Source organism: Aplidium turbinatum, chromosome 3, assembly GCF_918807975.1.
Source record: "Aplidium turbinatum chromosome 3, kaAplTurb1.1, whole genome shotgun sequence".
In the NCBI taxonomy this organism is placed as follows: Eukaryota; Metazoa; Chordata; class Ascidiacea; order Aplousobranchia; family Polyclinidae; genus Aplidium; species Aplidium turbinatum.
The window spans coordinates 39,292,911-39,305,734 of record NC_137474.1 but is presented as its reverse complement, the minus strand read 5'-3'; positions in this window follow the sequence as shown (position 1 = coordinate 39,305,734).

Sequence of the window (12,824 nt, the reverse complement as noted above, 5' to 3'; positions counted from 1 at the left end):
TGTTTACGTGAGATATTCTATTGATTTAGTTTCATCATATATTGCACGTTTTTTGTCAGTTTAATGGTCTAACTCAAGATTTTTATTATAAAGATTACAGAAATTAAAACAAATTGAAACATTCTTTCTTATAAACTCAAAATCACATTTATTGTAAGTTCAGAACTCTCCAAACCTTGTGTCATTTCAATAATTTAAATTTACTAGGGAAATTTCTATAGCCTGCTGTAGCCTATTGTATATTCATATTAAATCTTAACTCAATTGAAAAAATAATGATTTCAATTCAAACTACAACTTTCTTTGTTGCAAAGTTCACGATGTAGCCTACTCGGTAACACTAGAAAACGAAACTTTCTAGTTTTTGTGTCACATTCAGACTTAGGCTACTTCTGCTGGTTGAAGATTTAGATTAAGTTGAAAGGAAGGCAAGAAAGCCAATCTTTATGTCTACCTTCAGACATGCCTTTAAGTGTCCTAATAAAAACACAGCTACATGCTCTTGAGCGGTGTCGAACCGGCGCCCTTTCGAGTGTCGTAACAGGGCTCTCAACATTTCGGCTATGCAGCTGCTTGGTAATACAGTTTACTGATGTTTCTAAATCACTTTTATCTATCAAATTTTAACCAGTTGAGGAGTTTGTTTAATTTTTATCTAGCTTGTTATTATGTTGGAATTGTGTATCGGTAGCCTAAGCCTAAGAAATAAACTACACACATATTTCCCAAACCTTAGGAATAAACTGCATGCTTCCTAAACCTTTCCTCTGTTTGGATGGCTACAACAAACTACAATTTCAAAACGAGAAGAGCATACGCCAGTTAGGTAACACAATATACTTCAAGCTCGAAGCACTAAAAACAAATTAAGCGTTGCTTTAACCGTTTCATTAACTTATTTCATCGGTGTCGGGATACACACTAGGCCACTTCATGCTTCAACGTCTCACGTTTCACAAATACATGAAATTTTCTTTTAACGCAAAACTTTCTCAAGGTCATGAGCTTGTTAATTTACCGTGTAACTATGAGATGCTTACTCACGCACGAGCAACTCATAACAGTGAACAAAGTACAGCAACTTTGATGCTTTTCTGCAGCTAAAGCATGCTTTATATCTTTACGTTTCTCCGCCGTTATATATCCGATGAAACATGAGGAAATAGCAATAAGGTATCATGGATCTGCACCTTTCATACATGCTCTTCAGAAATGATATCGATAATAATGAACAACTGTTAATAATATTCCAACAACTAATACTATTCTTCTGCAGCATTGTGTTATAGAACGTTCTTTTTGGACCAACTTTATCACAACAACTTAAAAGATCTTTCTGATCATGGTATGGGCAATCAAACTCAATACATCATTTCTTTGAAAATAACCTTCGCAATTTTATAATAAAACCTAAAACCCATTACAGACCAATTAGAAAGCTCGACGAAATGCAATACATTACATCTTACACTGTTTGTAGGCTATTGTGTGTTTGACTATGTCAGAGCAACTGATAAGAATAATTGTGATGACCGAGAAAGTAGCTGGGCCAACAGATTTTCAGCGTAAAGTTTTATGACAATTTCAACAAGCATACCCAACTTAAAATCTTATCCTCCAAGCGTACTCGTTGCTTGTACTTCAAATTCAACCTTTTTGTTTGGTAAACAAACGCAAGTTGTGACATGTTCTGTTGTTGTCAATCTGAACTCCACAAAACAACAACCTCACCACAACAAAGCTACCATGAAATCTTTCATTCAGCAAATGTTTAACGAATTAAAAAATAAATGCAACTGTGTGCTCAACCTTGCATCCTTACAGTGACAGTTACCTTTCAAACTTTGATCAAAAGTAACCTAACTCCTAGGAAGGACGTCATGCAAAATACTGTAGAGTTTTTTTGACGCAGTATGTGGCACAGAAATGACAGAACATTCTTTGATTTGGAAGGGCAAGATTGACACACATTAACAAGAAACATACACAAGCAGCCATAATCCAAACAAAGGATTAGAGAGTATATTTTTCAGGTTGGACTTGAAATTACGGTATATCAACATAAATCTTTGGCGATTTTTTTTCTCAAGAGCATCTTGGTATCATAAATTGTTAAACACAATTTCTGGAATTTAACTCATAAACTGAACAACCAATGATAAGTTTTATTTATAGCCTACTGCGTTTGAGCTATATACCGAATTTTACCGAATATGACCAATTTTTCAAAAGAAAAAAAAAAGAGAAAATTAAAGAAGTTTTGCTTAGTCGCAATTTTGTTTGAAACATTTCACATTTAAAATTTTCAACTTTGAAACTAAAACGTTTAGACGTCTTGTAACCAAGAAAACGCAGCAATAAAGCTCTTTTTGACAGGAAACATTTAATTCGACCATTACGTACTATTTTTTCTAAACCTGCTTCTGTGTGACACTTAAAGCTGAATAGTCTTAATATTTTTTTTTGCTCTGGAGATTCTTTTTAAATTTTATACTACAGTTTCCTAATTTAAAGCGGTGGAATGGCACAGCGGGTAAGGCGCTCGCTTTCCAATTTTGCAATCCTGTTAGACTCCCGGCGCTGGTGGTTGAAAATCACTGTTCACCTTTACGCATTGTAAGGCGATCGAGAGAAAGGAACTGGCCACCCTACTCTCGTTTGTGCCGAAACCCGAAGGCTTAGTATAATGGGAACCTTATCTTCTCATCCCCGATGCTTGGATCTAGTATGGGACTAACCTTTACCATTACCTTTCCTAATTAAAAAGTAAGGCATTGCCTGTCAGAACGTCTATAAAAATCAAGCAAAAGACATTTGCAAGTTATCGTCCATCGACCAGTAGTGTAGGCCTACAGACTACAGTGACCATATCAAAACAAACTGATGTGATTTCAGAGTCGTTGTGCAAATCAAGCATGCATTTGACAGTCTCTGGTTTTGCTGGCAGAAATGTAGGCGACTACCAATGTCACCACTGTTGTCGATTATAAGTTAATTATCAAGATTGAAACCGATATCTACAGTAGTTCGATATAACGCAAATTAAATTGTTCACACAGCCAATCAAACACTAGTCGCATAAGCAACACGACTACCATAAAAACCTGTGGCAAATGCTTGTCACAAATGTTCCTCTCTCCTCTGCATGCATAACTCGCTGCAGACCAGCACGGTACTTATGTGACCGTGCTGGTTTGCAGCGAGTTAGCGGTTCGACACAGTTTTGTTTCGAATTGTTAGTAAATATTTTTTATGAGATGTCATGCAGTTAAGATAAAATTTGTTCCGAAAAGCTAATCTTCTGCGATCATTGACAGAAAATAATAATAGCTACGCTAATAATAACAATCTACTACACTTGGGTTCTGTTTTAATTTTTGAAACTTGTATTTAATGCAATTTTTTATTAGCATTAAAACGTTTCTATCCTCCACAGGTGCAGACTAAAAACAACGTTTATCTATAAAGTTTAATTTAGTTTAATATTATATAAACTGCAAACTATGCTGCTCTTAACTATGCTATGCTAATAAACCTGTTTTCACTTTAGGCTATATATTGAACTCAGTAGGATATAAGACTTCTGTTTAAACCTATTTAATTAGGCTACGTTTTTTTTTAAATATAGCCAATTCATTCTTAAAAACCTAATAAATTATCTATTAAATTAGTTATAAGAATTTATTTGCATATTGGCATTTTTTAAAGAAATATTTTCGAAAAAATAAAAGATCTTAGCGCTTTTTTAATAGAGTTACTAAGATAACACTGTCTAACAATAACTTTGAACTTAACTTGGACTATGAAATAAAACCAGCAAACCTTTTTTCGGTTGTCACTTTTTATTGGAAATAAAACGACAGGCCGGCTTGAGTGACATGTAAACTAATGCGGACTCAATGGATTTTAATGTGTTTTTATATAACAGCCTGTCACTATGCGTTGTCTTCCTTGAAGCGAATGCATGTCCCAGGCTTACTTCCTGTGGGAAGAAGTCATAAACGATTGGATTGTTTACATCTGGATACGCAACGTTGCTTGTCTTGGGTTGCTAAACAAATGCAAGCGAGCCAGATACAGCATCCAAGACAGAATGACATCAGCAATTTATTAATTCATTTTCAACAGAAAATTATATTTTTGATACTGCAGTAATGTAAGTTATATCTTTGAAATCTGTTTGGCATGTTTTACAGCCTTCTTGCGGTTTCAACAATTTGGCATTTCATAGGCTACTTGCTTTTATTCAACAGTTACTGTATGATAGCCTACCGATTCTCAGCTAAGCAACTTTTTAATGATGAATTTCTTATACAATCTTTGCTTCTCTCAGTGGAATAGATGACAAAAAAGGTCATTTTACAAGCGTACAAAAATGATAAAAAAAATTAACAGATGAAAATCTTAAATGATAAAAATTTGATAATAAAATGAAATGATACAATGATAATAAAGGAACTTCAATGATAAAATGAAAATAATCAACTAACTCATTATTAGGGATTTCAATCTTCACCAGTCTACAAGTAAGTGGGGAAAAATTTACAAGTAGGCAACTTTTTAAAATGTAGGCTAAGCTAGTTTTGGCGAAGAATTGCTTTTTTATTGTTCAATGCAAGCGAAGGCTACGTAACAAATCTCTTTAGTCTTGACGCTCAGTAGACTAATCAAAAAATAGCCTATTTCACATATTTACAAAACAAATGATCAAATCAGAAATAAATCGTTTGAACATTTGTTAGTAGCTGCCCTGTATGTGCTATTAAATTACTAAACGCTAAACCAGTAGCGAATTTAGTGGGGGCACTTGGTGCTTGGTAGCCACTTTAACATAATAAAATTCCGTTATACTTGCTGAAACTTCGAACAAATCATAAGCTACCGTACGTTTTCCGTGACGTGAAAAAGCGCAAAAAGCAGGTGATAAAAAGCAAATTAAGGCGACCGCACCGAACGTGCAAAACTGTCATACAAAAAACGTCGATCGACAAATGGTGTATGTTTGTTTCTTTTTACCATTCACCCCAGAAATACAATTTCGGTGTGAAACTCGCCGAAGAGATGGTTTCACTTTTAGGTATGTTGGCCCCAGAGATTCATACAAGTAAATTCAATTCTATTCTATGAATTCAATTCTATGAACCCCTGGATTGTCTGATGAGATACATTTGGTTTTACAACCGGTTAATCCACCCTATAAAAATTGATAATAAAAGAATAAGCTGCAATATTTATTCTACACACTTTCGTTTGCAGACACCGTAGAAACGACTTCTTTTTTCTTCATCACACCCCTCAGCTTGCTACTTTTAGTTCTTGTGACAGCTGATTTTTTATTGCCATATGGAAAGTAAGGCCCGTTTGATAAGAATTTCTATGCAAGCTTAGCCTAGTCCAGTGGTTCCCAACCGGTGTTCCGCGGCACATTGCAATGCTCAAGGTTGCCAATTGCAATGCTCAAGGGTGCCGCGAGATATTGAGATATTGCAATACTGCAGTTCAATCTTTGTTTTAACTTTAACCGGTTAAGTGCGGAATTGATTAATTTCTAACCGAGTTTCAGTGCGTATTAAGTTTCGCGTCTCGCAGTTGTTCCCCGGCTCCTTTCTGGAGAGTCGCTTAGTGGGGAAGTCGCTGGCGATAAGTAGATAATCAGCGGTATGCCTTTGTTTTCTCGCACAGGAAAAACAGCGTGAAAAAGATTTTGACTCGTTGCTGTTCTTTCCATAAAAACATTTGAAACGCGTCATTATTGCCAGGTTTCATGATTTTATTTTGCGTTTCACTGCGCTCAATTGAGTCTCCAAATTAACGTAATTAGTAGATATCTTCGACCATTTAAATAACGTAAATGGCAAAAATGGAACTCAAAAATGGCCTATCACTTCAAAGGATGAATTGAAAGAACTGAGAGAAAAACTGCAAATGTGGTCCTTAAAAGTGGAGAATGGAAACTTTGACATGCTTTCACACTTCTCTGAAATGAAGAACAAAGAAGTTGTCTCATTAATAACTCAACACCTAAAATCATTGGAAGAAAAAATTGAGAAGTATTTTTCCAGCTTGTCCAGCTGGACTCTCATATCGTTTTTAACCTTAAAGAAGGAGAAGAATTAATTGACATTTCATAACGATAAAAATTTTAAGCTTATGCACAAGCAGATACATCTCGACGAGTTCTGGATAAAAATTCAAAATGAATATCCTTGTGTTGGAAAGAAAGCTGTTGTGCTTTTGCTGCAGTTTTCCACGTCATACCTATGTGAGAGTGGGTTTTTCGAAGGTAAAAACTAAACAACGAGAACGACTGCTTATAGTCGAGGAAGAAATGAGGGTGGCTTTATCGAATGTGCCCCGAGATATCAAGGGACTTTGTGCAAGAAGTCAAGCCTAAATTTCGCACTAACTTTTGAATAAACACATTTATTTACGCTCGCTATACTGTAGGCTACAACTCATTCTGTGTTATTTCATACAGTTATTTTTAATACAGAAACCTCATCAAGTTGATCTAGTTTTGCCAGGGTGCCGCAAACTATTTATCTTTTTGATAGGGTGCGGTCTGACGATTTTTCAGAAAAGTGTAGACTTTATACAAAGGCGCCGCGTAATTAATTGAACAGCAAATGGGACTAGAAATTTATTTAAATAGTCTAGATCAGTGTTTTTCAACCTTTTTTGAGCCACGGAAGACTTTATGCATTGAAATAATCTTGCGTAACACGAACACCAAACAAATGTTTATAATGATGCAATAAAACAAATATCCTAACACAACAACAACTCATTGCGATAGTGCGATATCTGGGCCTGTTTGGATGATCACAAAGTTGATATTCGGGCAGAAATTGCAGAAGACAAACGCGAAGCTCTTGTGATTTTGATTTTCGACCGGTGTTCCAAATAACACTAGTCAAACTAGTACGGTAAATTTCTTCCGGAACACCTAATAATCTTTCACGGAACACCGGTGCTCCGCGGATTTCGAGTAATGGGTAGTACCAAATTTAAGTCATAAGTAGAGTAGACCAGGGCTTCCCAAACTTTTTTGCTCGCGACCCCTTTTAATCTCCTAAACATTTTCGCGACCCCTTACAATTAATATGATAAACAATGCAAAATATAGCCTAGATATTTATTGAAAAGCTTAGATCAAACAGAAGCCAAAAACAATTGACCGGCACTCAGTTCAGTTTGTTTTTATTTTATTTTTTTTCTGACCATCACAAAGAAGCCTATGGGTAGCCTATTGGAAACAAAACAAAAAATCAAACACATTATTATCCGGTGTGATGGGTGTAACTGCTTTCTGCCACAAAGCAAGTTCAACCGTGGCTCAGTGTTTGTAAACGCAGGTCTCAACTCAAGGCGGTTTCAATGTTGGTTAGGCTGGAACGGTAGGCAAAGTGGGAACAATTCAGATAAATCATTTTGAAATTTTGATTTCCAGATGTTCAATTTTTTGATGAATGCATCAATTTTTGATTTCATTGCAAATAATGATGTTTTGTCTTAGAAGGGACAAATTAAATTCGTTCAGTTATTCAAGCAAATCTGACATTTGGCATAGCCTAATTCCAAAAGCTAGATGTCTTTGCGAAAATGGTGGACCAAGACTGAATTTTATTCTGTTGGAAAAATTACGATTTTGGTTTTCAATGTTAATTGGCTAGCCATTTAAAGCGTTGACTTTTGAAAGCCACCTCACTTCACGATACAGTAAAAGAGTTTTTAACTCCGATTCCATTTCACCTCTTAAATTTTCAAAAATACGAGCAACCTATTGAGAGCGCGACTCTTAATGAAGAGTGCGCGGCTCTTGTCACAGCATCTCGCACAGAAGTGTTAATATGCAGTACCAGTACCTTGTGCAAATTGGTATACTTTCTGCGACCACTGAAGTTCGTTACGCGACCCTTTGGGGGGTCGCGACCCCTAGTTTGGACAACCGGAAACAGACATTGCCGTCGGCTGCAGCGTAGGTCAGGTGTACGTCGGAAGGCGTACACCGATGCTCGATGCATAGCGCTCAAGTCCGCTTTCCCGCAATGCAGGATAAAGATATGACAAAACAAACAATAAACGAACAAACAAAATAAAGCCTTTTTTAAGACCACAGATCCCTGCCATAGATATACTGTAAGTTTTCTAAGTTACTCCTAACTTGTAACAGCAGAGCGTAGCCTACGTAACTTATTCCTTAGAAAAATACTGCTGGTTTTTAGCTTAAATTTATCTACAAAATTTGCAGATGGAAGATGAAATAATTTTTTGAGATTTTTTAATTTCCTACAATAAATTTAAAATATGGCAAGGTCGCAACACCTTGAAACATTAAGTGCATGTCAGCTCTCTACGGTTACGATTTAACGGAACACATTTGACTGATTACCGGTAGCCTACTATATATTTGACTTAAAATGGTCAGAACAAACAATAGTCTTAACTGATTTCCAAACCTGGAAAAGTTTACATCTATTGCGTTTATGGTTGGGGCAACACTGAGATTTAGCAAAGTTGCCAGTTTCTAAGTTTATTGAGCTAGTTTTGTTTTGGAGACACGGGAAAATTTTGGCAGTCGCATTTTTTTCGATTGTTTCGCTTCATTTTTACCAAAATTTTTTCAATTTTGATTTAATTTTGCGCAATTTTTTTATGACTGGGGCTTGTTTCATCACTTGGGAAGATTGTTTAGCACTCTGTCTCTAGCCTACTTTTCAATAATTGCAACGGCTGAGAATTAAAAAAAAATCTGCCAACCTTGTAGTCTAGTCAGGTCAAACCATCTATGCTAGAACCTAGAACAGTTTCTACAACATCTTGGTCAAACTCAAAGTTGATGTTGCAGTTGGAAGCAGTGGTGCCACTCCTAGTGTTTTTCCACTAGATCTAGTGTTTTTGGCTTGCTCCTAGTGTTCTAGTGTTTTTTTTTTTGCTATCTACAGTAGAATTCGCCTATAGTGACTTTGGCTATAGTGACACTTCGCTTATAGTGACACCTGTTGCAAAGTCCCATTTGCATGTACGCAACAGTTGAGTACAATTCGGTTATGGTGACACTTTTTCCGCGGTCCCTTCAGGTGTCACTATAGGCGAATTCTACTGTAGTGTTTTTGGTGCAAGTATAGAATCCGCCACCCTGGTCAATATGACGTCACAAAACGGACGCAACTACTACATAAGGGGTGAGAAAAAGGATGCTGAAAAGCGGCGGAATGAAGGTGATAAAGCGGAATGGATATGGATTTTTTGACAATTTTACTGTCTTTTTACAATAAAAACATTAAACCAACGCCGAGTGTTGAATATAACTACCTAGAATGACATAAAATTTACCAAATTGCATCAATTCAGCTAAAAATTTACCCAATTTAACTTTAAAAATAAAAATATGAAACGTTTGCAACTAAATGTGTTGTAGCTATCTAATTTCAGCTCGCATTTTAATTTTTACAATAAAAGTAGCCTACCAATCTAACGCAACTGCAAAGAGTATGTCTTGCTTTATGCACCTGGAAAGTTTCAGGTTTATATCTTATCTACAAAATGGGCAATCGTCGTTCAAACGTAGCCGCTCGGCGACACTTTTTCCCAATGCATTGTAAAGGCGAATCGATCCTTATTCAGTATAAGCCACCCCCTGTTTGCAGTGATCGGTAAATAGTGCTTCCACTAAACTTGCTGTAGTTTTCTCGTTTCTGCTCGGATTTTAACAATTTTGCCATTGTTGGAAAGCACGATCATACATCTACACGAATCAATTAAACAGTAGCACAAAATAGGTACTAGCTTTATTTTGTGATAACTTAAACTTCACCAACTTGTTTCGATTCTGAGCAATTTAATTTTTGCAATAAAATTATTAAATCTTTGCAAACTAAAAGAATATGTCTTGCTTTATGCACACGAAAACTTTCAGGTTTATATCTTATCCACAAAACTGGCAATCGTCGTTCAAACGTAGACGCTCGGCGACACTTTTTTCCAATGCATTGTAAAGGCAAATCGATCCTTATTCAGTATACGCCACCCCCTGTTTGCAGTGATCGGTAAATAGTGCTTCCACTAAACTTGCTGTAGTTTTCTCGTTTCTGCTCGGATTTGAACAATTTTGCCATCGTTGGAAAGCACAATCATACATCTACCCCAATAAATTGGCTACAAATCCAAAACAAGTACTATCTTTATCTTGTAATAACTTAAACTTCACCAACTTGCACCAATTCTCAGCAATTTAATTTTTACAATAAAATCATTAATATTCTGCAAATGGAAAGAGTATGTCTTGCTTTATTCACCTGAAAAGTTTCAGGTTTATATTTCATCTACCAAACGAGCAATCGTCGTTCAAACTTAACCGCCCAGCGAAGCTTTTTTTCAATGCATTGTAAAGGCGAATCGATCCTTATTCAGTATACGCCACCCCCTGTTTGCAGTGATCGGTAAATAGTGCTTCCACTAAACTTGCTGTAGTTTTCTCGTTTCTGCTCGGATTTTAACAATTTTGCCATTGTTGGAAAGCACGATCATATATCTACACGAATCAATTAAACAGTAGCACAAAATAGGTACTATCTTTATCTTGTGATAACTTAAACTTCACCAACTTGTTACGATTCTGAGCAATTTAATTTTTACAATAAAATCATTAAATCTTTGCAAACTAAAAGAATATGTCTTGCTTTATGCACATGAAAACTTTCAGGTTTATATCTTATCCACAAAACTGGCAATCGTCGTTCAAACGTAGACGCTCGGCGACACTTTTTTCCAATGCATTGTAAAGGCAAATCGATCCTTATTCAGTATACGCCACCCCCTGTTTGCAGTGATCGGTAAATAGTGCTTCCACTAAACTTGCTGTAGTTTTCTCGTTTCTGCTCGGATTTTAACAATTTTGCCATCGTTGGAAAGCACAATCATACATCTACCCGAATCAATTGGCTACAAATCCAAAACAAATACTATCTTTATCTTGGAATAATTTAAACTTCACCAACTTGTACCGATTTTCAGCAATTTATTTTTACAATAAAATCATTAATATTCTGCAAATTGAAAGAGTATGTCTTGCTTTATGCACCTGAAATGTTTCAGGTTCATATCTCATCTACCAAACGAGCAATCGTCGTTCAAACTTAACCGCCCAGCGAAGCTTTTTTTCAATGCATTGTAAAGGCGAATCGATCCTTATTCAGTATACGCCACCCCCTGTTTGCAGTGATCGGTAAATAGTGCTTCCACTAAACTTGCTGTAATTTTCTCGTTTCTGCTCGGATTTTAACAATTTTGCCATCGTTGGAAAGCACGATCATACATCTACCCGAATCAATTGGCTACAAATCCAGAACAAGTACTATCTTTATCTTGTAATAACTTAAACTTTACCAAATTGTACCAATTCTCAGCAATTTCATTTTTACAATAAAATCTTTAATCCTTTGCAAATGGAAAGAGTATGTCTTGCTTTATGCACCTGAAAAGTTTCAGGTTTATATCTTATCTACAAAATGGGCAATCGTCGTTCAAACGTAGCCGCTCGGCGACACTTTTTCCCAATGCATTGTAAAGGCGAATCGATCCTTATTCAGTATAAGCCACCCCCTGTTTGCAGTGATCGGTAAATAGTGCTTCCACTAAACTTGCTGTAGTTTTCTCGTTTCAGCTCGGATTTTAACAATTTTACCACCGTTGGAAAGTACAATTATATATCTACCCGAATCAATTAAACACAAGCACAAAGTAAGTACTAACTTTATCTTGTGATAACTTAAACTTCACCAGCTTGCACCAATTCTCAGCAATTTAATTTTTACAATAAAATCATTAATATTCTGCAAATTGAAAGAGTATGTCTTGCTTTATTTACGTGAAAAGTTTCAGGTTTATATCTCATCTACCAAACGAGCAATCGTCGTTCAAACGTAGACGCTCGGCGAAGCTTTTTTTTCAATGCATTGTAAAGGCGAATCGATCCTTATTCAGTATACGCCACCCCCTGCTTGCTGTGATCGGTAAATAGTGCTTCCACTAAACTTGCTGTAGTTTTCTCGTTTCTGCTCAGATTTTAACAATTTTGCCATCGTTTGAAAGCACGATCATACATCTACACGAAGAAATTAAACAGTAGCACAAAGTAAGTATTAGCTTTATCTTGTGATAACTTAAACTTCACCAACTTGTACCAATTCTCAGCAATTTACTTTATACAATAAAATCATTAATATTCTGCAAATTGAAAGGGTATGTCTTGCTTTATGCACCTAGAAAGTTTCAAGTTCATATCTTATCAACAAAACTGGCAATCGTCGTTCAAACTTAACCGCCCAGCGAAGCTTTTTTTCAATGCATTGTAAAGACGAATCGATCCTTATTCAATATACGCCACCCCCTGTTTGCAGTGATCGGTAAATAGTGCTTCTACTAAACTTGCTGTAGTTTTCTCGTTTCTGCTCGGATTTTAACAATTTTGCCATCGTTGGAAAGTAAGAGCATACATCTACACGAATCAATTGGCTACAAATCCAAAACAAGTACCATCTTTATCTTGTGATAACTTAAACTTCACCAACTTGTACCGATTCTCAGCAATTTACTTTATACAATAAAATTATTAAACTTTTGCATATGGAAAGAGTATGTCTTAAAAGTATTAGGTTTATATCTCATCTACCAAACTTAACCGCCCAACGAAGCTTTTTTAATGCATTGTAAAGGCGAATCGATCCTTATTCAGTATACGCCACCCCCTGTTTGCAGTGATCGGTAAATAGTGCTTCCACTGAACGTGCGGTAGTTTTCTCGTTTCTGCATACATCTACACC